This window comes from Pollicipes pollicipes, unplaced genomic scaffold (assembly GCF_011947565.3).
Source record: "Pollicipes pollicipes isolate AB1234 unplaced genomic scaffold, Ppol_2.1 Scaffold_4295;HRSCAF=5057_pilon_pilon_pilon, whole genome shotgun sequence".
NCBI lineage: Eukaryota > Metazoa > Arthropoda > Thecostraca > Pollicipedomorpha > Pollicipedidae > Pollicipes > Pollicipes pollicipes.
Genome location: NW_023596461.1, coordinates 21,293,228 through 21,319,267, shown reverse-complemented (window position 1 = coordinate 21,319,267; position 26,040 = coordinate 21,293,228). Strand labels below are relative to the sequence as shown.

The 26,040-nt window shown below is 54.7% G+C and overlaps 1 pseudogene; it reads right to left on the bottom strand.

Moving 5' to 3' along the window:
- LOC119097289 (uncharacterized) overlaps window positions 1-24,573 on the bottom strand; it is a 39,888-nt pseudogene extending 15,315 nt beyond the window's left edge.
- Window positions 24,574-26,040: the final 1,467 nt, after the last annotated feature.

Sequence of the window (26,040 nt, the reverse complement as noted above, 5' to 3'; positions counted from 1 at the left end):
CTCTGTCACGGTGCTGCTGCGCTCACACGCACCCATTTTCGCAGTGGAACAAGTTGCTCGTTTTTCACCTGGCAATATCTGCAGATGATCACTTTCCTTTGCAAATTCCGGTTGGGACGTCGTATGTAAATTGGCTGCGTTGAGTTGCACCCCCGTTTAAGATGAACGATTGCATAACTCTGCAGCGTCCAGCATTTTACGGTACGCTTCAGGTGAATGTATGGCTTCTTTATGCGACTTTGCACGTGTGACGTACGGCAGCACAGCTTTGATGTCATGCTGCAGGTTTTCAGTTCCCTCGTGTGGACAGGTACAGCCGACACGCTGATGAGTCTCAGCTCTGCAGACTGGAGAGTAGCATCCAGTGAAACAGTCGGAGAAGTGTCGCAACGACGACATCAAAACACAACTGAACGATGAAAAAGAATCTACTCATTTGTACATCTCCTTTCAAAAATAAGGCCCAAACCTCTAACTGATGGTGAAAACAGTTAGCTCCTGTTGACTGATATTATTTATCAATCTCTTGCCACACCCCTTGCTTGTCCTGGGGAAATTACTCCGAGTTAGATGTCATCCTGAACAGCACAAGGTATGTCCACCATATCTTTAGTTCTTGAATGCCGATCAAGTTCACACAGACTGAAGCAAAAACGTTTTTAATGTTAGTTCGGTTCACTGAGCTCTAGCGTCATCAAAAAAGCCTACGCGGCCATTTGTGCATCCAAATGAAGCTGCCTTTCTTGTTATTGACTTTTTAACGTAATCGATTGATTATTTTCACCGGCTGGCGATAGAAGAGTCCGTAAAGCCCCACCGACACGAAATCAAAAATGACCTCAATCGGTGGTCATTCTAGGTTAGATCATGAGCGCTGGACTAGAAGTAATTATTGCGACCAATTGTACCACGGAAGATGGTAATACAAACCACTCGGTTGTATACAGCATGCGAGCCGAAAGCGCACGTAAATTAAATTCAATGGCTCGCCTGAACTTGACCTAACATTTTTCCTTTTTTATTAAAATTTGATCCAACCCTTCGAATGGATGGATTTCTGGGATCAGCCTTCACGCTAAGCAGTGCTTGTTGTGTGAGCCCTCACCCCCACCATCCGATCGTGCGATTCCAGGCAACGACAGAATTTAGTGGCGACAGCTTACCGTGCCGCAATGCTCGGCACGGTCCGTCCTGTCCTCTGACTGACCTTTAGCGCAACCGCTGCCAACGGCCGCAGGCCATGCCTGTTAGGGGCAAATAGCGAGCGCCCTAAAGCGACTCGAACCCACCCAGCCACGCGTGGGTGGGTCGGAAGGCAGGCGCTCTAACCAACTGAGTCACCGGGACGGACAAATTAAGACAATCATTATTAACATAACACAATATTCAACATTGATCCTTAACCTTAATCCTTTACTTTTCCTAGCATTTTGGTATGAATTTGAAGCGCAAGAACACGTTCGTTTCACACCAGTCACATAACTTGCATCCAATACACGGGCGCTAGATAACCCTGACGCCGTTCGAAGACGTTTGCTACTTCTAAGAGACATGCCATGACCTGTTACGTCATTAATCAGACGACCGTTAACTCAGCGTGGTTGGGATTGACCAGGATCATCGACCGCAGCATATTTTTTTTTCCGATCCGAAGGTTAGACCCTGATACACCGCAGAGATACGACAGCCATCTCGAGGCTATCGTCGGTGGCGAAAGACTAGACCTGGTGCCGGACAACATAGGCAAAAGGAATACTAAGAAAGCCGACCCATTATGGGCGACACCTCGGGGATAGCGAGTCGTACTTCAACTATCACGCCATGGCTCCCACGAGGGGGCCGGGTTCGAATCCCATTCGCGCCACAGTATACGAGCGCTAATATGACAAATGCAGTCGCGGGCGCTCCATAAAAGGGGCGTGATGACGTGGGTCGTGTCCCTCTAAACACACAAAGAGAAAGAGAAGGCTGACCCAGACAACCTGTCATGCCTTCTAGATCGAAGCTGGTGCCTCTGCGACCATTTAGTTAGTAGACATAGTTAAAAACAGTTTTTAGGAAACGCAAGCGCAGTTGTGTAACGGTTCCGCTGTACGACGTGTTCAGCATTTGCGCATTAGTTGTATAATCAGGCGCAATTTTCGGTGGCATCATATCACCACCACAGTTCATTTCCACCGCCCAGTTAATATAATTATCCTTATCTCATCATCATCATATGCCCTTATGTCCTCCACAAAGACGAGTTTTCAGTGCAACTGCCACAGGTACATGCAAATAGGATTTGTGCATGTAAAACTTCAAGGTATACGGTAAGAAACACACAGTTATATAGCACTGACGTTAAAAATGCTGCCGTCTAGAAACGCTCGTTTCCCTCGCATGTAACGCTCCGCGACCAACCACTCTCTTATCCGCTTACGAAATTCCGAGGAAGTGCCCGCACCTCACAACTCGCCCAGCGCCCCGCTCCGTTGGACAGTGGCGCGTAATTTAAAACATTGATAGCCATGCTCGATGCGGACACGGTCCAGGTGCGGCAGCCTCTCCGTTTAATCTGAGTCTCGGGTTTCTCTGCTGGACATGTTCTCGTGTTACCACAGGTCTTTTAGACATAAAACACGTAAAACTTCCAACTTACGAAAAGCTGAAGAACACGGGAGAAACTGGCTTCAGATTCCGGCGGACGGGGTCGCGGCGACAAGATACTAACATATACTGACGAGGGAGAAACTGGACAATCGTATCGGAAAAAGTGTAGATCGATGTCCACAGACGGCCACGCACCGTCGAGCGCAAGTCGTAGATCCTATCGTTTCGGGTGTTTTAAATACTCGATGTCAGATATCAGCTGGCAAAGCAGATTAAGACGTGCAGCGAACTGAACGGTGTACATGAGTGCACTGGCCAAGCCACTTATATATATATATATATATATATATATATATATATATATATATATATATATATATATATATATATCAAATCAACTGACCCATGGGTATGCATGGGATTGACCGGAAAGCCTCCAACGTCGCCTTCTCCGAAAACAGTGTTGAATGCTTGATGCTGTGACCCGTATTGGAAAAGCTTGTGCCACGAAAACTTACCTGGTCTGCATGATGACCATTGATTTTTCACGTCCAGGAGTGCAGTTTTACAAGAAGGTGAGTGGCTGGACAAAGAAAATGACTAACCTACGGATTTTTCTCGAACTTTTGGGGACGTTTAAAAAAAGACCCAGGATTAAATTTCAAACTTCGAACGCCGTACAGTTTACCTGAAAACATCAACATTACGTGAGATTTCACATAATGTGCGCCTTCCCAAGCCGCACTCTGTGCGTGCGGGAGCTGCTGCCCTGACCAGGTGCCCCACCTTGTTGGTCTCCTTGTCGCCGGTGGGCTTGCCCCTGCCGAGCCGCGCCTCCAGTGCCATCTCCTCCGCCCGCTCGCTCTCGCGCGCACACTGGTACGACAGCTTCTTAGCCTTCGCCTCGGCCGACCGCCACTCGGCCAGGCTCTTGGCCGTCTTGTCCACCATTCCCTCCACCGACTTGCGCACCTTGTGCTGCGTGTCCAGCAGGCCCTTCAGCGGCTTCACCAGCTCCTCTGTGTAGGTCACGGCCATAGTCCTGAGGGCACGGCACGGCACGGCACGTTAAGGACTCAGCACGTCAGTGGCTCACCACAGCAGAAGCACGGCACGTCAGGAGCTCGGTACAGTAGAAGCACGGCACGTCGGGGGTACGGCATGCCAGGGCACGACGAGACATGAGTACGGGAAGTCAGAGACATGTCACGTCTGGGATCACAGCAGGTCAGCGTGACGGCACGTCAGGGAGCACGGCACGGCCCACGGCACGGCACGGCACGGCACGGCACGGCACGGCACGGCCACGGCACGGCACGGCACGGCACGGCACGGCACGGCACGGCATGGCACGGCACGGCACGGCACGGCACGGCACGGCACGGCACGGCACGCACGCGCGTCAGGAGCGCGGCACGGCACGGCATGGCACGGCACGGCACGGCACGGCACGGCACGGCACGGCACGGCACGGCACGGCGCGGCACGGCGTGTCAGGAGCGCGGCACAGCACGGCACGGCACGGCACGGCACGGCACGGCACGGCACGGCACGGCACGGCACGGTACGTTGCTAAATTTAAAGAACTAGTATGGGGATATGTGTGCTGGACGTTCGCACATACATATTTCAGGTGCCATACACGATCAATGTTTGCCCGCACACTGAGGTAAACGCGGAAAGGAAGGAAGAAGGGACTTGGTATGTCAGGGTCTCGAAGCACGCGGAAACTTGATCAGAAATAGAAGGAAGAGAGCGTAAACATGCCAGTACTGCAAACGGCTAGACAATGTCTGGTTCAATGGACCTTGAATATAGTAAGCACAGGACAGAGCTCGGGCGGCAGTTGTTGCGTCACAACGCAGCGAAAGACATGACGCAATCAAATTCGTCGCGTGACATTCAGTGGCGCTGGTGCATGTTTTCGTTTTTACCATATCTGAAGCCATAGGCTGTGCAACGCTTATTGTGATCATCATGCGTTGCACGCCCGTACTAGATATGACACGCGATCGGGCCAGCTACATGCTATGCTGACACATAGTTCCCTCTAATGAAAGCAGGTAGTGTTGTTTTTCTGGCACCAATGACGCAGGAGGCAATGAAATATCCTGGACCGTGACCGAGCTTGATAGATTGTTTTCCAGCCGCCGAAAGACTAATGCCACAGACGTAAAATGTCTGCGCAAAACGCAAGACGGCGATGCACCAACATGCATGCAACAAGGGAGGCATTCCTGGAATTCCCTTAGGAGTTATGTGCATCTATATGCACACTCAGTGCACATGTTGACATGTGCATTGCATGCACAATGCACATGTTGACGATGCACTTTGACATTCACACTCAATGTCTGCGTGTCAGCCTCTCCGAAAATGACTGTTTTGTTCAGTGTCTCCTCCACTTAGCAACAAGGAAGCACGCTTCGGGTTCGCCAACGCCAAGTCCTACACGGGGCAGTAGTTGTGTGTCATTTCGAGCTAGCAGGCCACTGTGCCATTTTCGGCACGCGGAAATGAGGCAGCGTTCTGCAGCGGCGCCAGGCTTCAGGCCGCAGCGGCTTGCATAACCGCGACATACCCCGTGTGCAGGGGCGAGTCAAGCAACAGGCCTTTAAGGGATGCAAAGATCCATTTCTGGATAAGTTCCATCACACGACGCCATTGCACTACTAAATCAAGCCAAAATGGCAGAGATCATAGGTGTTTCCACACCATTTCTAATAGGTGCATGCACATCAGCGTTCATTATGTCCGCCGTTACTCATTTGTCCCTGTGTTTCATGCATACACATCTCGGACATCGACCTTGACCCGTGTCTGACATTATCAGTTGTGCTGCGGGTTCCTAAATGGCGTTCTGAGCCGAACAGGTTTTTCAGGGGCGCTCGTCTAATCGCGCCGAACTGTTTGGAATCTAATTGGGGTTGCCAACATATGCAATGCGTTTTTAAAAGACACGGACTTGTTTAACGTTCACCGTGCATGCGCACCAGACCATGTCGGCCGTGTTTAAACCAGCCAAACACCAGCCAGGAAGGAAGACGTCTGCTGAGTGCTGTGACAGGCGTCTCTCTGGCTGCGACGGGTGACGGGGCGGAGCACGAAGCCGCTCCGCCCGACACGCGGCCGTTTCACGGCGGCCGGAGTCGGGCGCCGTCAGCGGTCGCGCCGACACCGCATCGTCACCAGCGCTCCCGCGTCACGCGAGCCGTCACGCCACGGCGCCGTAACGGCCGTCACGCTCGGCAGGCGGGCAGACACGTGCCGGCACGCGCTCCGACAACGCCGGCACGTGCCGTGCATGGAGCGTGCCGGTGCCGGCCGGTGAGACGCGGGGCTCGCCGATACTGCCCGCGACAGGGCCGTGCCATCGCAGCAGGCATGGGACGCATCCCGTCCCGTCCTCACCAGGCTGGCGTGACCCCCGGACCGCTGACGACGCGACGCGGCGGTGCGGCCGTCCGTTACGTGCCGCGGTCCCTGACACGGCTGGCGCTCCCACCAGCACGACGCCACTCCTCGGATGACGCGCCGCTGCCCGCAGCGGTACCGCGCGAAACCGCCGGCGACGCTCGCGCTGGTAATCGGCCCGCTCACGCTCGCTGGCGCGTGAGAGGCCCACCCATCCGACGTGACGCTGGGTGACGCCGACACTACTGTGAGGTTATTCAGCCCGGTAGTGCGATGGGGCCACTCGCTTGTTGCAAATTAGCTTTCCGAACTCCACCCGCTAAGATTATGGAATGAATTCCGGTATTGAGCACTTATTCTGAAAAACGACCCTTTAGACCGAGAAGTATCGGTTATACGATACAATCAAATAAAAATTAGGATATATTAATATTTGATGTTTCTAGCACTGACGTAGCCACGGGTGACCAGATCCATTTTATCTGGAGCTCATTATTACCGAAACTTTCAAGAAAGGCCCCCCAGGTACCTCCAATTTGTCGGTACCTGGCGAGTAATCAGTTTGAGACCTCCTGGTTGAAAAATGCTTTGACACTCGGTCCGGCTACTCAGTCGTGACGCAATTACTGGAGACGTGCATGGCTACTGTTGCTGCTAAAGCCAGCAATTTGCAGCTTTATTTTTGGTGTTGCACAACTCGTTTACTAGCTTAGTTAGGTCCTAGTCACAGTCAATCTTACTAAACGAAGACATACTCAGTAACAAATAGAGGTCGTTCGCGACCATCTTATAGGGTCAAACAAAAGTATTTGTGACCCCAATTTACGGAAGTAAGCTTATAATGCCAATAATTTTTCAAACCAATGACAACCGAACAGTTAAATCATGAGCCACTGAGGGCCACGTGGCCCAGAAGTTCAGAAAACCCTTATCCAATGAGATGAATTTACTTGACCAGCATGAGTCTCCTCTGTTATTATAGTATGACTCCGATAAGAAAGAACACACTGTTCTGTTCAGTGCTAGCCATAAAGACATATGTCTAGAACGCTTTTATGACGAGCGGGGGAGACCGGTAGACTCCAAGAATTTTGGAATCTCTCGAGGGTTCTAACGGATTTCACGAGCTCATTGACGTTATCGGTCATGCGCCAAAATCAGCTTAGCGTCTTCTGAGCGAGGTTGGCCAGGGCCTTCCATTGTCTTCTGGAGTTTTTTTTTTTTGATCCACCTGCCAGATTCCGAGGTGACAAAAATACCTTAATCTCCTATAATCGGTGTTGGCAAACCATCCCAGGCGGTGTCAGGAGAAGCGCTTGCAACGACTTTGTAGGCGTGTGTATATTACCCAAGCACGCTCACGTTATCCAACGGTGTCTTCGGCTTTGGCGTTATCCAACGGTGTCTTTTACTCTCCTTCCTTCCTGTCACCTTTCGTTCGGTCTCATCAGTATTCGTCCCATCTTTTTAGTATGTGTCTATGCTGTTACCACGCCTCCAGCGGCGTGCCAGCTGTTTTATCTCCCTTCGTCTTCATACTAATCTGTCACTGTGAATCCCTATACACTTAGCTCAAATAATAAATGCACATTTTCGACTCCCCTCCCGCTTTCCCACGTTTCCTTTCATCGCAGTTATTTTGCACATCCTCAAGCCTCTTTAAGTGCAACACCAAGACCATTTCGATAAAAAACGAGTTGATTTGAGCACACCATACGCTACTTGATATAGCGAGAATGCTGGCCACGGTACTCAAAGCCAGGTCAGAATGCTGGCCACGGTACTCAGTGTCATGTTACAATACTGGCCTCGGTACCTAGTGTCTTGTCAGAATGCTGGTCACAGTGCTCAGTGAATGTCAGAATGCTGGTCACGATACTCAGTGGCATGTCAGAATACTGGCACCAGCCCAGGCACATTCCTTGATCACATCTTCCAGAGCGATGTTCGATAACAAACACGTTATCGACAATGGAAGCCAACTGTCTCTGAATCACTCGCGATGCATCATAAAAAGCATGTCAGGGATGAAAAGTGATGGGAGCAAAGATAAGCGTGTGCCAGTGCCCGCTTCAGGCATCTCAAACCGTCTTCAGAGTAGCCGGTGAGCTGGTGAACGGCTTCCATAAAGGGACAACACTCCACTGGATAGACTATTCTTCTGTGGACGAAAGAGCCGATGGTGGTGGCCTTCAGACTGAGAAACGAGTGGGAATGAGAACGAAAGGGAATGGAAAGAAGGATGGGAAAGAAGAGAGGGCAGATTAAAAATGAGGCGCTGGGGGCTGTCCATAAATAACGTTACGCGTGGATGGTGGAGGCGAAGGGGTAACCGTAGCAAAGCGTAACAAGGAAGGGAGGGAGAGGTGTTGGATAGCGTTAAGTTACCGTCAGGTGTGGTTGTCACTTATACTAAAATATTCCAACACAAATTACGACCTTAAAAGCGGTTACCGTTGGCGGTCTCTCATGGCAATGAACACGCCTATCATGTGTTTCACATTTCTAGCTCAAATAAAGGCCAAACAGGCGTTGCCTTTTGGAGGTGTTTCGCATAACACAGCCTAACCACGGGGAGGGCATTTCGCCCAGCAGGACCAGTGCGAGCCAGAGGAAAGAGTGTTGAAAATCACGCCGAAACACGTGAGCCGTAATTCATGGACGGTCACTTCTGAGTGTAGCGAAGAGAAGGGGAACAAAGCGACAAAGCAGCATGGAAATAATGGGCTAGGCTTTGCTTGGGGCTTACATTGTAGTGATAGTGCGGCTAAGTCTACTTAGACTGTAACAAAGGGCTTAGCTGGCACGTCAACGGAGAAAGGGAAGGAAGTGGTGAGAGCGACACACAGATACAGTTCAGCTCTGCCGTGACCTTCAACTGGTGGCGTGGCCTCCAGCTCGAGTCGCGTGTGTTGAATACTCTTACCAGTACCTATCAGTCTCCCGGCAATTGAGGCAGCCGCATGCGAGGTCCCCAGCACTTGACAGGAAACGCCATTTAAAAACCCACACCACGCTAGTTACAAGCGACCGCATCTCACATCTTTTCGCCACGCATGCTTGCACGAGGGCGGGTCAGTCTCTTAACTTGCCCCCAGGCGGCCCGATGCTCACGCCTCACTGCCCTCGCATCTGGACTCACTTGTGAAGGTCTGCCTCGTACTCCATCTCGGCGCCCACCATCTGCCAGGCCTGGTTGACGCTCCCCAGCCCGTCCTTGGACGCCTTCAGCAGCTTCGCCGACAGCTTTTGCAGGCTCTTGGCGTAGCTAACTTCCAGATCAGACCTGAAATGTAGACAGCACGGTATCAGAGACAATTCCAGTGCTCATCAGACCTAAGATACACGTGCATGGTCTTAGTGGAGAAAATGCATCGCCCAATAACAAAACCTGCTACTTATCAAACACGACCAACGTGCATATCTTTGCGCAGTTTTCTGTTCCTTATAGCTCAACGACCTTGCAGCTAATCCATGAAGAATCACGCCGACAGTCTCTTTGCCATGAGAGCAGGTTTTCGCCGGACCGGGGGCAGTGCCACGCCCGTCAGGAGAAGCTCATCTGATGTCCTTGGCGCTCGTGCGCCGGCTCAGCGGGGTGGCTATCCGCTCATCACGATCACACCCCATGGGGCTTCCAGATCGGCCCTCTGTGCTGCGCGGAGTTCGGCTCCGTGGTGCGATGGTATGACCCTGTTCGTTGTTGTATACTGGTATCCATCGAAGATTGACATTCAGCATGTGTGGTGTCGGAGCGCGCCAACGAAACATCGCTTGTCGCTGGCCTCCGACATCCGAAAAGGAGCGCTGTCCATAAGTGGTACGTGACATTCAAAAGCCCCTGAGCATCCGCTCAAGTCCGTGTGAGTCAACATAATTCACAGAGCCGCAGCGTCAGCTCCGCAAACAAAAGCTTTCATCAGCCGTGTAGGTGCGTGGTTAGAACGGTGCCGAGCTGACCGTGGCAAGGTCGTGATAACGGCGCGCGCGTCTGGGACGTGGACGTGCCGTGATCATCCACGGGGTCGGCCAGACGCGATGCATTCAGGAGCATCGATGTCACGCCACCAGTGACGGTTAGAAAAAGTGCCCGAAAACTGCCCGGTCATTGCAGCAAAAACACGATAGTCTACCCCGTCATGGTACCAGGGTCCCGTCTTCAAGGTAACTCGCACTCGGTGCGAATTGCTGGGGCCGCGCACCACCGTGTACTAACGCCAGCTGCTGCATAGCAAGTCAACGGCACTCCCACACGAGCATCACGCTGCGTGTGGGTCTCAGTCAGTTCAGAGGGCCTGTGTTTGTTGTGACCCGAACGGCAGAGGGCTCCTTCGGCGGAAGACTCCTTCGGCAGAGGTCTCCTTCGTGCTCGGCGGCGGAGGACTACTCCTGACTGCAGACCAGGAGCTGCGTTTGGTCCTCACCGTGACGCGTGCTCACGATCGTTCACGGCCTAGCCGTCTGATTACGCAGCTGCACATGCAGTACGCCTGTCGCAGCAGGTGCGATCCGTACTCGAGCGACAGCGCACCTCCGTGTTTGCGGAGCAGGGGCGATGGGGCAGGGTGTTGTGGGGAGATGGTGGTTAGGGAATGTGACTCATGGGAAGAGAGACATAAAGGAACGCGACCCGCGGACTAAATGATGGTTCAGGAGTGTTCACTATGAGGAGGAGACAGTATGAAGAGTATGTTCATGGAACAAGGGTAAGGGGTCAGGTGAGCGACTCTCAGAACCGTGAGCCATGAGAGATGAAAAGTGTTTGAGAAAGCCGGTGTAATTGGTACTTTGCAGCACGTCCGATCCACAGGCTGCACTGGCCGTTGACAAGCACGCGAGCAAGCCATGTGGTTCGCTGCTTCGCTGACTGATGTGCGTGAAATGAATCCAGTGCTTTTTTCTTTGAACGGTTGCGTAATGCTCACCTTTCCTGTAGAATCGAGGCCAGTTCCTTGCAAAAATCTCCGCCATGTTTGATGTATTTCCGCAGCTCTTCGAAGCCGTTGCTTCCCTGCAACAAAAGAACACGAAGCTTGAGCACGGATCCACGCCACCATGCGTTGACAGAACCGCCAAAATAACTCATCGCGTTAGGCCGGCACATTTGAAGAACATGGCATCAGCCTCGGCAAAGCCATCGTCACGCATCAATACACGGCGAGGAGACATATAAAGGAGGCCGAAAAATAAAACAGGCGAGGCAAAACAGCAGCAGAGCGGAGTAGCGACAAGTGCACAGTCCCGCGCCTTCCAAAAATGTTCACGCTGAAATCGGTGTCCGAGTAATGCGTCGATGACGTCACAATCCGTAATCAATGCACGTTAAGGCCGTATTAACAGCATAACGACGTCCGGGTCTGCTAGCCATAAGCCCATAGACATTCGAATATGTGCCATGCCACACCATTCCATGCCATGGTCGGGCCGCCGGTGACTCTTCAACCCTGAGAATAAAATGACGAACGGAATATCCGCGCCAGGACGGACTGGTCGGCGCGATGAAAGGCGTTTTTCCGCCGCTAGTCGAGGCATGCACTCTCACGCGATCATCGGTCTGCGAGGGCAGCCTGAGGGACCGGTCGGCACGGCATAGGGCACCGCCGCGGAATCCTCCGGCAGTTCAGAGAAAGCTCAGGCTGGCTGGCTAGGCGGAACACCCACGGGTCCAGTCGACCTCAGCTTTGGCCTTGAGGTTGCATGGAGGCTGTCCCAGGGATAAATTCCAAGGAGCATTGGCTAGCTACCACTGCCCTGATAAGAACAATGACGGTTTATCATCGACTGTCTGGTGAGCATCACGAAAATACGAATCAAGGTGGACGCAGAAAAGCGGTGTTTGTGTGGATTTTTACAGCTTTGAGACATTGATAGATGGCGGCTTTTGGGTAGCCCGACCACAAACGTAGGTTATGACCAATTTAACGGATAAGGCGGTACACTTCGGTTAACTGGCCCGGATGAATTCCCACGATCTTGAGCACACATAGGCGCTCTGACTGGGCACTGCCACTGACCGACTTACAGCTATTGGAAGGCAAGCAGAAAGCGAGTAAGTTCAAAGCGGCAGTTGACACGGATCTCCCTGAAAGCGATGCGACAGATGTTCCCCAGCTCGCACTGGCAGCGGCGGGCTGGCGCGTCTGGTGGAGCCGCGCAGCCTGACGCCCTCACGAGCGCGGGGTCGCCCCGGCGGCAGACCTCCGCGGCCTGACGACCGGTGGCACCGCCGTGAGGCCCCATCTGTCACGGCCCGCCGCAGCGTCGTTCCCAGCGCCTCGACCTCCGCCCTGAGCCGCCGTCGGCCTTTCACCCGCCGCGGCCGGAGCCGCACTCGAGTCCGATCAATGGTCTGCGTGGCAGTTCGCGTGGTCGATCACCGCCACCGCGCGGCTCGCGCGGGAGGTCGGGCCGCGGCCGATCACCGCCAGTGCGCCCGCGCGGAAGGCCGGGGCGCGGGTCTCGGCGAGCGACGCAGAGGACAGCCGCTGAGACGGCCGACCGATCCGTTACCGAGGCAGAGCCGGACCTGGCTATCCAGGGAAAGGGCTCCGGCTGGCTCCAGACTGCGGCCGATGTGGCGGATCATCTGTCTAAACAGGCAGTAAGCCGATGTGGCAGCACCGCTACCTGGACCACCGGTGCGCTGACGCGGTGGCACCGCAAACCGACAGACCAGTTCACAGATAATCCATCGGAACAACAAGGTCGATGTCGTGACGTGCCGCCCGGGTCGCCAGCTCGTCTGCGTGAAGGAGCCACCGCCTGGACCGACACTCAGTCCAGGTGACTGCGTCTGTACGTCTGCTGGCACTAAGCTGATGTAGGTTCAAATCGACTGAGACCTCCAGCCATTGGATGGGATCGCCCGCCTGGCGACAGTCTGCCGGCACAAAACACCGTAGAACGCTCGCCCAAATGGCCAGCCTTGCTCTTAACGCCGACAAAAAGTACCCGGGGCGGAGGTGTGCGCAACACCGGGCGACTCCGGCTAGGTTATGGCACTGGCCGGCGCTGCCCGAGGCGGCGGCGGCGGTGGCGGCCGACTCTGACGGCCTGTGACCGGGCGCCGCCCGACGTCAGCCTGCCCTCCGTATATGGCCTCCTCCGGTCGTGAGAAAGTGATCTGGGGCCGGTCCTCCTGCGTCACGGCTATACCAGTGTCCTACGAGGGCGTCAGACAGCGCCGCGAACGGGAGTGACACGCTTTGGGCAGCCGGGCTCACCGGCTGGAACAGCGTTATCAACGACCAACGGCCGACCACCCAAGTCCGCATCAACAGCAACATCAACGACTAAAGGCTTACCGCCCAAGTCCGCATCAACAGTAACATCAACGACCAATGGCCGGCCGCCTAAGTCTGCATCAACAGCAACATCAACGACCAACGGCTTACCGCCCAAGTCCGCATCAACAGCAGCATCAACGACTAACGGTCTACCGCCCAAGTCTGCATCAACAGCAACATCAACGACCAATGGCCGGCCGCCCAAGTCCGCATCAACAGCGACATCGACGACCAACGGCTTACCGCCAAAGTCCGCCCCATTGCGTGCTCAAGCTCATCAGTCGCTTTACAACGGATATGACCGATATACCGTTCGGATGATAGCGATCAGACCAGGCCTGCGAGTTTGGTTCGGCTCAGATGCGTGCCAGAGGATTTTGTCGAAAGGGAACGCCAGAAATCGTTTCATACATGATGAACTATGACGTATGCTTATCTCTCTAACGGGGCACATTGACATGCAGGTCTTAAGGGTGATGTTCAAAGAAACGCGACTGTAGGTCGTCTATGTACAATTCATTATAATAAAATGTCATCTACTTTTACACCATGATGACATCTTCTTTTGTAACATACATAAGCCTTAAGTTAAAAATTCGCCATCCATGACGAAATCCCTAGCATTGCAAGATACGCTTCGTCACGCCAAAAATTCATAAGTCCTAAGTCTTTACGTCAAACAGTCCTAATCTTCCGCCTGCAAATCTACGCAGAATAGATGTCACACCAACAAAAATATCTGGCTTGGAAATGCCTTCTATCCATAGAAGTGGATGGGTATTGAGAGAGTGACCAGCGTGCATGGCACGGCAGGGTGCTGACTGACAGAGCAAGGCTCCTACCGTTTGGTATGCGCCGGGCTGCTGTACACTCAATGCGAAGAGCACAAACCCTATGCGTAAGATTCACAACAGTCAGTACCTTATGATGTGCATTATCTTCCTTAAGTCCAGACACATTTGACGAGCGTTCACAATCGCATCTGACTGCCATGAAGCTGAAGAGTACAACACCTGAAGACTGCATCCTCGGTTAAGAAAGAATCCATCTACGGTCATTTCTCTCATTCACTGAAGAGAAAGTAAGGCGTGCGAGATGCAATGAAGTGCGCGATGTTTTGCGATGTTTCTTCAAGACGATTGCATGACGCTGTGATGACTGCTAGCGTGTCTCAAAACAACACGAGTTGGAAAGCTGTGGGTATTCTGGACTGGTCTGGTTTCCCGGTATAAGACAGGTTTAGTGCTGTCATGCTAGTCGAAATTCATGCATGTTCACTAGTGCACAAAGACCTTAAAGTTAGGTAGTTTTGGGCCATTTTTGCTTTTAGTAACCAGCACGACGTTATATAAAATGGACATTCACATGGCCATTTTCGGCACGAACGCTTGGAACAAAAGCCCTTAGCGCTTTTTTGTCACGCCGATTTTCCGCTGTTGACCGCACAATCGAACCAGTAAGTCACTTGACCAAAAGAAAATATGGCTTGGGGGAGGGCAGTAGTGACTGAAAATGGACAAATTTCCAACTGCGCCGAGATGGGCGTCATATGCATCCTCGCAACAAAAGTTGTTACGTGGCGTGCTTATATAAATGCAATGTGAGCGTATTTGAATTTTTTAACCTCATCTGACATCACTTCGACCTGTCCATCCGTGGTACTTCGAAGAAGACAATGTTAAGCTATGTAAAACGCATATTTTTGCGATAAATGGACCCTCAGGTTTCATATATTTGCCCCATCAAAAAATGCGTCGCTACATATCGAAGTATGTCCGGTGTACGCCTACTAAAACTGCTGACCTTCTGCCGGTGGACTTCCACCTCCTGCAGAAGCTACTGAAGCTGATCTTTGTCACCGGCTACAGTGCCTGCGAAGGTGTCAATCATTGACACACCCCTCTCTGCAACAGCATTGGAAACTTTTGCACACCACTTAGCATCACCATGGACGGATAGCCGGCGCTGGCTACCCATTCATCGAGTGGCTTGCTTAGGCACCGGCGAGTATCGATCTGGATAAGTTGGAATACCCACTAAGGGGACTCATACACCAGATCCGACACTGCTGTGTTCCAACTGACGAACGATGCACCCTCTTCAAAATCATTCGCCACTGGCATGTGCAACAGAAGCGAAGCTTTTTAGTAGTGTGGTAGTAGTCCTTTGTGTAGTAAGCAGGGAGATGTGCTTATGGTGTGGGTGCGTATGCGTGCGTGTCAATGCAAAGCCAAGGAGGGGTCAGGTAGAGTTAAAGTGAGATCGAAAAAGCTGACATCACAATATCTATATTCATGCAATCGAACCACTTTCGTTTAGCTGCGTTCTCATTCACCTGAGCCCACATGGGACACCACCATCACAGGCCTCAAACAGACTAAGTGATAACACCTAACGGCTAGCACTGCTCCGACCACGGGTTGATAACCGACCAGTAGTGCAGCATGTGTACTGGTAGAGCCTCGGGTGTTTTCCAGGGGCGTCAGCGAACACTGTACTCGCATGGCTGCCTGTACCGGTGTCAGACGACGGCGCTAGAAAAGACCTGGAGACGTACCAAGATCTGCTGCGCAACCGGACGGTGTGCAACCCCGCGATCGGAGCAGCGATGGCCGGAATGCATCTCCTCATGGCTCATTTGGGTTTTCAGACGGCCGTGTCCAGTCTTGCTTCAGGTGACTTCAACGATGGTAAAGAGCGTAGCTGTGGCCTTAAAACTGTCGCAGATGTCGTTGGCAAATCATTTTGAAGATGCTACCCCATTAATCAACTCGGAGCGAGAATGATTGAATCTGGTAGATGACTATTCTTGGCTGGTACTCCATCTTATTCAGATCGATACCGGCCGGCGGCCAAGCACGCCGACCGATGAAAGTGAGCGACAGCTATCCGTTGCATCGTGAATTTGAGCGATGGGGAGGTGCGCTTATGATGTGTGCGTGTGTGGAAACGCAAAGTCAAAACGGGGTCATATGGGTTGAAAGTGAGATCAAACGAGCAGACATAAAACCATTTATGTAAATACCATCGAACCACTTTCGTGGCAAGGGTTCGTGTGATATCAATTCCGACGTAGTTTAAATTATTATCATTGCCAAGGATCGCTGCCCCCACCCCATCATGCTTTTTCCACCCTTTCGGTCAAGCGACACACCACCTAGACGTTATGATAAAACATGTGAAATTGGCATGGTAAGAGAGTTCTAGGACTTCGAGCGTTCAAATCGGTGTTGCTTTGCTATCATCGCTTTGCTTTCAATCAAACGCTTTGCTAGCTCAGACCTCAGCGAAAAAAGCTTACAGCTACCGATTTTGGAGCCGCTTGAGCACCCCCTTAAGATGCATGCGCCCTAGTGACTACCGGCGACCGAGTTTAGCGTTAGCCGAGCACTGTGTACTCGCTTCGATCACTGAAAATCATCGCACTGACTCCATCTGAGGTGTGCACAGCAGCTTTAGACAGCAATCCACTACACCTGTCCATCAACTCTGCGCAGGCCGGTGTTCACTCACAAAGCCCAGACTGCATGCCAGCTTGCTTCGCCGTCTGTTTGTAATTCCGCAGCGTCATAATCATCCAGCAGCCAGCTATGAGGCTCCAGGACGCCAGCGATCTGGGTTCGCGCCGGCGAGAAAGCCAGACTTCAGGCGGTATGAATATTGACCGCCGCGCCATTGGGCGCGAGTCACGTGACTGTCTGCTGACCACGTGACACACTTCTGCACCCCCGGTCCCGGAGGTGGTGCTTGACCCCGGCCATTGTCGAGCGATTTATGGCTCGTTTTTGGTGTTTCCCTTTACCGGGTAGGACCTCATGGACGGCAAATGGCGAACGACGGGCGCCCCGTGGGGATGCTCGGTCCAGACGCCACACCACCAGGGTGCCACCCTCGCGGCGGAATGGGAACAGCGGCCACATTCCGGGACGAAGCAGCTCGGACGGCCACGAGCGGCCGCTCGCCGTCGTTACGCGAGGCAGGTGCCGAGGCATGCGCGGCGCGTGGCGCGTGCGAGAGCCCAGGCGACAGGCAAGACAATTCACAATAAAAACGGACACCTGCTGCATGACAGCGCAGGCTGGCGGTGTTTTGGCGTTTGCAGGTGACGGCTCGGTCCGGCTCAAAACGAGGGATGACCTGGTGAAGGTGATGACAGACCCACTGGGCGTGGGGACAGCCTGGCTAAGCGTGGGAAAGCCTGGCTGAGTCTGAGGAAGGGCTGCCTGGGCGTGAGAGCAGATGAGCTGAGCGTGAGAGCAGACTGCAGCCAGCTGATCGGCTCAACACAGCAGGAGCCTAACGGGAAACATACTCTGGACCCGCTAACTTTCACGGCCGTTCAAACAACCTAGGACGCGCTCCCGCTCACCCTTCATGTTTCGGAGACGCGGGGCATACGGAAAGACCTTCTTATCCGGAGCCTGAGTTAAAGCTTCATTACAACACGGTCGACGTGTCTGGAAAACTTAATCACCACCATCCGAAGCCGGCGACCGGCCGGGCGGGCCGGCTGCCGCGCTTCCTGGTCCGACCAGCCTGTCATGCTGCTCGGGTGTTGCAGGCACGGGCGGGGCTCCACGCGAGGATGTGATACCATCGCGAGGGCCGCTCTGTAGGGCTAACACCGCGCGGGGCGCGCCCGGGCCGGGGCGTGGCTCCGGTTTTCGGGGGACTGGTGGCCGGCCAGGGGTGGGGGACGGGAAGGGCGGCCGACATGTTGCCGACAACGGGATCACCTGACCGGCTGGGGACAGGCTGTCGGTACAGGCAGGCAGCTTGGCCAGGAGCGGTGGTCAGGCTACCTGCGGTCGGGCCACCTAGTCACACTGCCAGGGGGGCTATCAGTGACGACACGGGTCATCCTGCTGTATACGAGCCCCGGCGAGCCTGTGGCGCACCCGAGCCAGCTGATGTGTCGCCCGCTCCGATTGGATCTCCGGAATGTCAGCCTGAAGGGTCAAATTCGACACAAACAGCCGCTGCCGGTGTGCTTAGAGACAAAGCCCGTCCTCGAGTCTGCGGAGGAGCGCGGCGGCCTTCAGTCCGCCCCCAGCCGCGCGGAAGGCCCGGCTTCCCTCCCACAGATCCGCGCCGCCGGCCGCCGATGGCGCTGATGTCATGGCGGCAAATGAGCGGCCCGGTCAGAGTCGCTCCATGACCGGACTTCGGGGTGGTCACGACCGCAGCACGGCGGCGCAGCTCGGTCAGTGGTTCTCTGTCTCGGCCAGGCTGCCACTGACGTGACGCTCGGGTCTCGTGAGGACACCGCCGCCGCTCCGCTATTGAAAAACTCATGATGACGGCGGTTATTCAAATCAGGGTGGATAGGTCAAGGGGTGACGGAGCAATTTGGGTGTGGATGACGACCACATTACTTTTTAGCACCAGTATTTAGCCTTGGTGTTACTGTTTTGCTCCATTGCCTGCCAAGTTATAAATATCCCTAGCCATGGACGAATCTTTATATATAGCATGGAACGTTCCAATTGTCTGGTAGTTAAGTATGAGAGGTTAGCCTCCTTCATGTCGATTTTGTACGTAATAAATGCAGGAGTCAGGGACGCGACGTGACGTCGGGCGCGTCAGAACCACGGTCAATGCAGAACATCTTTTGCTGTTCCCACCCCGCAGTGCGCGTCTTACCGTGGTCATCAATCAGCCCGACGTCGCCTGTTTTAATCAGGCGCCTCAGCTTCCCACGACGCAGGCCGGCACCGTTCCGGACAGCTGACCGTTCGGACCCCAACGACAGCAGCGGAAGCCGTCCGCTTCCGGTCCCACGCCGCCTGCGTGACCCGGTGACAAAAACACAGCCGTGCGCGGCATGCGGCCGCATCCCAGCGGCGCGCCGGAGAAAGCTGGGGCGCGCGCGCGCCTCGAACAGCGCGTTGCCCGCGGCGCCCCGACGGAGGTGCACGGAGGCCGAGAGACTTTCTGGCGGCCGGCTGTGAATCTCGGTCAGGTGCACCGTCAATAGGTCACGATTGCAGAGAGCGTCTCCCGCACGCAGAACTGCAGCAGCAGCTGCCGGTCAGCGATACGCCTGACTGGTGCAGGTGCATGACGAACTAGTCATTGAGACGGCGTTCGCGCTATCCGCGCCTGGAGCGGTGGGGGAGGGGGGAGGAGCGAATCGATAAACGAATGCGTTCTTTCGATTCATGAGGACCATTAACAATTAGGAATAATAACGAGTATCCTTTCGCTCTTTGTTTCGCCAGCGTGGTCAAAATCTGCCTGCTGAATAATCGCATTGTCTTGTTCACTAGGTCACAGGCGCCGATGGCGGATGAAAAGGATGAGTCAATATCCTGCTGACCGTTATAGGCCGGCGTCAGCAAAGGCGGCCTGCTTTTGAACGCCGTTCAAAGCAACGCGGTTCGCAGATCAGCGCTGTTCAAAGCTTTTGTCGGTTGGACTGGTGCGACCCTATTTAGCGTTCATGCTGGAGGCGAATTCTCAAAATAGATTCAAGTATCTTTTTAATAGCGCACGTCGCACTAACGCGATACGTGACTTTCAAAGTGTTCTGAAAAAATGAGATCTGGGAAATGTAGAGACCATAGCGGCTAAGTAAGAACACAGATTACATTTTTTGAAGAATCACAACAGCGTGTTCGTCCTATTTGCTTGTGTCGCGTCAATTTGTCAAATTTGTCACGTCAATTTGCCACGAATTTGCCACGACGTCAATTTGTCTCGAATGGAATCATTTCCAGTCTTGCCGAATGCAGTGGCGATGTACCAAAAACTTGACTTCCATCCACACAGTAACGTAAACATTACACAACTCTTAGGGCTCTTCAGGTTGGCTGCGGTAGTAATTGTTCATTGCTCACTGAGGACATGACCGAAAATTGATTACTTATGTTCTGAAATCCATCACGACCGTCGAATAAACATTAAAGGCGATCATCCGGACAGCCAGCAGTACTCCGCACCCGTGGCCTTTCTCGTTTCCGTCGTTGTGTATGAGCGACGACGATATTGGCAGCGTCCGAAGTAGCCGCGCTGGAACTGGTGCCTGACCTCCAGCCCGTCCACAGATCGTTTGCCAGCTCCGCCTGCGTTAGATCACCGGCTGGGAGCTCACTATCAGCCGCAACACTGTCTTTACCGCGTACGGACCGGTAAGCCATTCTTCAAGTGCGACGCGACCGGGGCAGGGTGCGTGAGTGGCGGCTGTGACTGCTGCAGGATGAGCTGCAGTCCGGCTGACAGTGGTGGCTGTAGGACGAGCTGCAGTGCGGCTGACAGTGGGGACTGTAGGATGAGCTGCAGCGCGGCTGACAGTGGCTAATGTGGGACGAGCTGCAGTATGGCTGACAGTGGTGGCTGTGGCTGCTGTGGGACGAGGTGTAGTGTGGCTGACAGTGGCGGATGTGGGATGAGCTGCAGCGTGGCTGACAGTGGCGGGCGTGGGAAGAGCTACAGTGTGGCTGATAGTGGCTGCTGTAGGACAAACTGCAGTGTGGCTGATAGTGGCGGCCGTAGGACGAGCTGCAGTGTGGCTGACAGTGGCGGCTGCAGGACGAGCTACAGTGTGGCTGACAGTGGCGGCTGTAGGAAGAGCTGCAGTGTGGCTGACAGTGGCGGCTGTAGGACGAGCTGCAGTGTGACTGACAGTGGTGGCTGTAGGACGAGCTGTAGTGTGGCTGACAGTGGCGGCTATAGGACGAGCCGCAGTGTGGCTGACAGTGGCGGCTGTAGGAAGAGCTGCGGTATGTGTGAGCTGCGACATAATGTAGGCCAAGTGTCCGGGCCGCCTGCCCGGCCCGTCTGGGGCGGAGCGGCGACTTTCTGATGTCGGCGATAGGCAACACTCCCGGGCTAGTTTGGACAACAGGCTATTAATTGTAATTATGCGGACAAAGGTACCGACTTGTAGTAGACCTGACTGCTCATTTTGTCACAGCCTACATTTATTGTCACTGTATCCATTATTCAGGGCGTTCTGTATGGTCAAACGTACTAATTTATGATAACGTTCCCATTGCCAGCACTACTGGCATTTTCAAGTTGTGTAGTAGTGATCGATTCTCACACACAGTGGTAAGGAATGCTTGTCCCCCGAATATCTGAGCATGGCAACATTCTCAACAATGTTCCACAGACCGTCTCAACTCCCAAGGATGCACGTGGAACAAGAGCGTAAGACATACAAAAAATAGGGCATAACGAGAGCCATATGAATTCAAAAGACGAAACAAATCTAACGCAAAAATTCTGTTTTCCTTTAATAACCAGCCGCGCCAAGTGATTATGACAAACTAAACATACCGACCACAAGCTAAACGCTGAACTTCACGTCTAACCTGATGAAGCGCCCGCTGCCACCGAGGCGGAGCGTGCGCCGGAGGCGGCGGCCGCCGCGGTGGAGCGTGTGACGGGAGGCAGCGGCCACCACGGTGGAGCGTGTGACGGAAGGCAGCGGTCACCACGGCGGAGCGTGTGACGGGAGGCAGCGGTCACCACGACGGAGCGTGTGACGGGAGGCAGCGGTCACCACGGCGGAGCGTGTGACAGGAGGCAGCGGTCACCGCGGCGGAGCGTGTGACGGGAGGCAGCGGTCACCGCGGCGGAGCATGTGACGGGAGGCAGTGATCACCACGGCGGAGCGTGTGACGGAAGGCAGCGGTCACCACGGCGGAGCGTGGGACGGGAGGCAGTGGTCACCACGGCGGAGCGTGTGACGGGAGGCAGCGGTCACCACGGCGGAGCGTGTGACGGGAGGCAGCGGTCACCACGGCGGAGCGTGTGACGGGAGGCAGCGGTCACCACGGCGGAGCGTGTGACGGGAGGCAGCGGTCACCACGGCGGAGCGTGTGACGGGAGGCAGCGGTCACCACGGCGGAGCGTGTGACGGGAGGCAGCGGTCACCACGGCGGAACGTGTGACGGGAGGCAGTGGTCACCACGGCGGAACGTGTGACGGGAGGCAGCGGTCACCACGGCGGAGCGTGTGACGGGAGGCAGCGGCCGCCCAGCTGGGAGTCTACGCCGCGGCCGGTGGCCGGCACCCTCCCGCGGCGAGACGGGTCGGGTCCGTCCCCGCGCGAGCCGCCCTGGACCGGTTCTTCCGCTGCGGGTGTGCGACTGCCGCTCCGTCGAAGGACCCGTCGGAAAATCGCCCCCTTTTGACAGTGGGAACGCCCCGCTTGAAGCCGACGAAAGCGAGCGCTGGTCGCAGATGCTTTCTCCGCGCCGCGTGGGAGAAGTAAGGGAGGCTCCTCCCATAGGGGTGACATGCACGGGGCGGTGCTCCGCTCCAGAGCTGCTCTGAAGCGACAGGTCGCGCCTCCGACTCCCACGCCAGCCAGCGTGACGGAGACGGGAGGGAGGGGGGGGGGGGGGGGGAGTATGCCGCAGCGCGACTGCGTCTCGACTTGGACTTGTAGCACTACAAGTCGCACAAGTGGATAATAAAACTTTTTCGGGCAGTTAAAGTGCTTCGAGGATTTGCGGGCATACCAGCTAGAGAAACGGCAACCAATAAAAATGTAACCATTTCAAGCGTCTACATTGCACGTTTTCGGCCCCATCCTTCACTGTGCTCGGCCTTGACCCCACCCCCCCCCCCCCATCTCCCCCTCCAACATCCCTGGGAGTGAGACTCTTTCGTGACTCTATTTCATTGACCTACTGCTTGTGGGAACATAATATTAACATCCACCTTACATGCAACTAAAGGAATGTATCGGTTGTGTAAAAGCTGATTTTCGAGGCAGATCAGCATTAGCATAAGGGCGTGACCCTGAATAGCTTGGATGAGGTGCTTGATGGAGAACAATTAAGAAGTAACTTTTGCAGTCACAGTGGCACTGCCCAATTATGGTGATCCACCTCGAACAATACTGGAATAAGCATATAAGATCGTATAGCTACACACAAGAAGTCAGCGATTAGACCCACTCCCTCTATATAAATGCTGAGAATGTCGATGTGTACGCCCAAGCCCTCCTCATGCTTGCCTGCCCATCATATCCTTGCACTGAGAAGAAGGGCACCTTTTTCGACACCAGGGAAAGTAAAACCCAGCAGTGTTTCAGATTGAGACAAACAAAACAAAACGAAAAAAAGCTTCGCGACTCTCGTCGACTGTGCAGCTCTGTTATCGACCTTCGGCTTTATTGTTTTTTACCAACGCGCTGTCCCTACACATTAGCTGCTGGGTGGTGGCCATTGGACGGCTTCAGAACACAAACATCAGCCTTGAACACGAGTTCACCGATGGATCAGAGTTACCGTCCAGGCCATGTTGGCACGTACGCAGTCTGGTCCGCTCACCATAACGAGACAGACGGATGCGTCGCATGCTTGCCAAATGCACAGGGACCTCCTACATCCGCATGCACAGGGACCCCCTTCACCCGCATCAAAAACACGTCGAGAGACTTCCCCAGACATTTGGGTCCGTGGGGAGCCGAAAACGCACAGGTATTACACTCTCCCTTTCTTTCAAGGATTTCGTATTTCGGGGAATGCACCCAAATTTAGCGGTTCTGTTTTGAAAATGTTGCGGGTAGGGCGGGGTGGGGAGTGGGGGCGACTCGTCTCGCCGCTCCACCCGTAAGCGAAATCTATGGGCGCGGACAATGTCCTTTTCACACCAGCTCCACTGTGCCGCATATCACGCGGTGCATAACAAGACCGGCGTACGTGCTTTCAAATCGCGATAGCATTCAACAGCCGAAGCCTGTCAACAAACAAACTGGTATTCTTTACAAGCGGTTACACGCTGCAATCTCCTGAGCAGCGTTTTTCCCCGTCAACGACCGGGATGAAAGTGGGACGGCCTGCAGTAGGCCATTGCACTTAAGCTGTCTCGTTTTTAGGGGAAGAAGGCAATTAAATGATGCTGTGATGTAGCTGACCTGTGAACTGACCTGCGAACCTGTGACCTCCGAACGCCAGCCTGCCTGACCGGCGGCAAAAATGCACTTATCCGGCAGCCCCAACGAACTCAAAAGCCTCTGCAATAGCACAGACGCCACGCTGCCCAGTGCGTCGCTAGCCCACTGTCCAGTGTCAGACCACCGGTCTATGGCGAATGCCGGAGGACCATCGCCAGACGCCCGTCCTATCAAGCGTCGCGCATTACGATCCCGACGGCGCCTACCTTGCTGCTGGACCTCAGCAGGTTGGCCTTGCTGCCGGAGCGCCTGTCGCGCAGCAGCGGCATGCTGGACCGCTGGACCGCGACGCCGTCCACTCCGGTCCACGTCCGCACCGGTCCAAGCTCTCCACCCGCCCGCCGCCCGCACGCCACACGCTCTCGTCGCCCGCTGACTCGACTGGCGGCGGCGGCGGCGGCGGCCGGCGCGGCCACCTGGGCGGCGGGCCCGGCCGCGCCGGGGGCGGGGTCGGCTGCTGGAGCCGGGCGAAAGTGCGCGCCGGACGCCGGCCTCCTTCGCCGGCCGACAGCCCCGGCGCTGACCGGTCGCCAGCCACGCACGCTCGCGCGCCCAGCAGCCGCCGGCGTGCCCACTGCGGAGGTGCGCCGTCGCCATGGCGACCGCGGCGGCGTCTCCGGTGGCGTGTGGACGCCTCGTCTCCGCTGTCGTCTCACGCCCTGGCGAGCCGCCGTGAGCGCGGACAAGGCAGTCTGACACAGGCTCGTGCCGCGGGGCCGCCGCCCGAGGAGCCGTGACTGATGTGGTGCGAACGTAACAGGCGGGCATCTCACGGGAGCGACGAGACAAACCAGGCGCGGTTAGGGATTGCTCTCTTTGGAAAGTGGGCCCTGTGAAGAGCAGGCACGGCGGGTGGTACCGGCACCAGCGCAAGTTTGTCTTGCGATGGGTACGTCTGAGTCGAGCACTTGCTGACGGTCTGAAAAAGGGCGTACCAGGGGCGACACCTGCGTCCAGCCCGTAGAAAGTGTAATGGATAAAATGTCTCTTAAGCGAAGATCTATGGGCTCATCCGCATACAATCCTGAGAATATTCATCCTTCATCATTTTCATAATCAGCTCGGGAGGAACCGGAGCTCTGTCGCATGCGCAGCTCAAATGCTCGGCCGGGCCGTACATCACTTGTCCTTTCCGTTCAGCCCTCGTTTCCGACCATCGGCTGGTTGCCAGATGTCCCTGCCGGGCAGGGCCCGGCGAGGGCAGCCGGGCTCGAACAGTGCTGCTGCCGGGCGGAGGCGCCTCTCCTTCTCGGAAGTACGAGGATTGGTGGTGCGTGTAGGGTGCTGGTCTTCCGCAGGTCGATTGATGTAGAAAGACCGGTCTTGAAAGCGGAGAAAGCATACTGTCGTCCAGCATCTCCTACAAATGGGTGATTATGAAATGTGATAGCCGTCATTTTCTTCAGCCCTACAAGCTCACAAATTCTTCTAAATCAGCCCAGGACACAACCACGATGTGCTCACGGCTCAGCCCCTTAAATGATGCCTGCCACCAGCTTGCTAACGTCTGGCACCGCAACTGTCCTCTTCTGGCGATAGCCGAGACTTCGCCGTAGTCGAGATGGTTGCGGTCCAGGCAAGGGGCCATCCATAAATTACGATACACATTTTTTGTGTGTAATTTTCCAAACCCACTTGCCCTGGTGATGCCCCGGCTACGCCGAACGAAAGCGCCCTCAACTGGCCACTTTGTGCTAAGCGTAACGTTCCAAAAGGGTTAGACTCATTCGGACCTTGGCTAGAGGTGTGAACCGAAACAGGTGTCTTGCTTGTCATGAAAGGAAGCCTACGTAATTCGCCTCCCAAGTATATGGTTTCAAGACTTCAGTTTGATTT